Raw genomic sequence first — 2792 nt, 5'->3', positions numbered from 1 at the left:
TTGGGCCCTATCTTGCACCCAGCGCAATTGACTTTGTACACCGACGCATGTATCATTCCTATTTTGCACAGCGGACTTTTCCCTCCACAGACGCACGTCGGTTAACTAAAAAATACACTTGCGCTCCCGGGGGCGGTTCAGCGCAAAGAGGAGGCATGTTCTGGCGCAAACGTTCCCTCATGCTATTTTGCAGGTTTAGAAAACAATTCCGCCACTGACCGAAAAAAACTAGTTTAAAGTCAGTGGCGCGTTGCGCATGTTATTCATATGCTATTTTAAGGGCGCATGCTTGGCCATAATCAATGTAGCATGTGCATACACGCAATGTAGCATACACTTTGATTCTCTCATCTACACAGAAGCAGCAGTTTTCATTTTTGCAAATCATACATTATTACGATAGATAGATAGATAGATAGATAGATAGATAGATAGATAGATAGATAGATAGATAGATAGATAGATAGATAGACAGTAAAAGCATACATCTAGCTTACACATTTACCCAAATTATCATACGCCTGTTTAACCGAAGTTAATTTGGGTGTGTTTCTCCATCCCCAACGTCACTTCTCTGTGTTTTACGGCCCTGACGAGAACGTCGGTCTCCTCGGCTGTGAACGCTCCTGGCGTGCGCCTGGCAAATCCGCCGTTATAATAGGAATCCGCCATAGAACAAGCGCGCCTGCTCTTAAAGGGAATGTGAGATGACACTCTGATTGGTTTATTTCACGTTACGCCCAAACCACACTTATGAATAATGAAGCTACTTCAGACCAATCCATTTTAGATTTGCGTCAGGCGCAAGAGTCATTTATCCCGCCGGTATAATAGCAACAGCTCCCAAGACCCGCCCACAAACTTACTTGCGTTTCGCGCTTGATACTTGCGTTTCAGATCGTTAAAATAGGGCCCATAGTTGTTAAAGTTAGTATTGTTGCTATTTGTTTGGTCGGACACTTTTGCATGGGTCGTTTTATTATCAACATTTTCCCAAAATGAAGCTCAAATGGTTTTTCACCAGCAAATATCGCAGATTTGTGTTTTGTCCGCAATTAAAAGGGTCGCATCTGAGGCAGTAAGTGCATTGCATACATTTTTTATTAACTTAGTTATAAAAGACGAAGTGTAACGCATGACTAGATGGCAAATACCAGACACTCTTCTCCGCTCCAGAAATACATAAAAAGATAATATTACAGAAGAAACGCATGAACATAAATGTTAAAATACTGATTTTGCTCTGCTCAAAATGAAAATTCTGACATCATACAGTGAGGAAAATAAGTATTTGAACACCCTGCTATTTTGCAAGTTCTCCCACTTGGAAATCATGGAGGGGTCTGAAATTGTCATCGTAGGTGCATGTCCACTGTGAGAGACATAATAAAAATAAAAAAATCCAGAAATCACAATATATGATTTTTTAACTATTTATTTGTATGATACAGCTGCAAATACGTATTTGAACACCTGTTTATCAGCTAGAATTCTGACCCTCAAAGACCTGTTAGTCTGCCTTTAAAATGTCCACCTCCACTCCATTTATTATCCTAAATTAGATGCACCTGTTTGAGGTCGTTAGCTGCATAAAGACACCTGTCCACCCCATACAATCAGTAAGAATCCAACTACTAACATGGCCAAGACCAAAGAGCTGTCCAAAGACATTAGAGACAAAATTGTACACCTCCACAAGGCTGGAAAGGGCTACAGGGAAATTGCCAAGCAGCTTGGTGAAAAAAGGTCCACTGTTGGAGCAATCATTAGAAAATGGAAGAAGCTAAACATGACTGTCAATCTCCCTCGGACTGGGGCTCCATGCAAGATCTCACCTCGTGGGGTCTCAATGATCCTAAGAAAGGTGAGAAATCAGCCCAGAACTACACGGGAGGAGCTGGTCAATGACCTGAAAAGAGCTGGGACCACCGTTTCCAAGGTTACTGTTGGTAATACACTAAGACGTCATGGTTTGAAATCATGCATGGCACGGAAGGTTCCCCTGCTTAAACCAGCACATGTCAAGGCCCGTCTTAAGTTTGCCAATGACCATTTGGATGATCCAGAGGAGTCATGGGAGAAAGTCATGTGGTCAGATGAGATCAAAATAGAACTTTTTGGTCATAATTCCACTAAACTTGTTTGGAGGAAGAAGAATGATGAGTACCATCCCAAGAACACCATCCCTACTGTGAAGCATGGGGGTGGTAGCATCAAGCTTTGGGGGTGTTTTTCAGCACATGGGACAGGGCGACTGCACTGTATTAAGGAGAGGATGACCGGGGCCATGTATTGCGAGATTTTGGGGAACAACCTCCTTCCCTCAGTTAGAGCATTGAAGATGGGTCGAGGCTGGGACTTCCAACATGACAATGACCCGAAGCACACAGCCAGGATAACCAAGGAGTGGCTCTGTAAGAAGCATATCAAGGTTCTGGCGTGGCCTAGCCAGTCTCCAGACCTAAACCCAATAGAGAATCTTTGGAGGGAGCTCAAACTCCGTGTTTCTCAGCGACAGCCCAGAAACCTGACTGATCTAGAGAAGATCTGTGTGGAGGAGTGGGCCAAAATCCCTCCTGCAGTGTGTGCAAACCTGGTGAAAAACTACAGGAAACGTTTGACCTCTGTAATTGAAAACAAAGTCTACTGTACCAAATATTAACATTGATTTTCTCAGGTGTTCAAATACTTATTTGCAGCTGTATCATACAAATAAATAGTTAACAAATCATACATTGTGAGTTCTGGATTTTTTTATTTTTATTATGTCTCTCACAGTGGACATGCACCTA

The sequence above is a fragment of the Rutilus rutilus genome (genome assembly GCF_951802725.1).
Source record: "Rutilus rutilus genome assembly, chromosome: 3".
In the NCBI taxonomy this organism is placed as follows: domain Eukaryota; kingdom Metazoa; phylum Chordata; class Actinopteri; order Cypriniformes; family Leuciscidae; genus Rutilus; species Rutilus rutilus.
The sequence above is the reverse complement of the archived record's forward strand: the minus strand, read 5'-3'. Positions refer to the sequence as shown.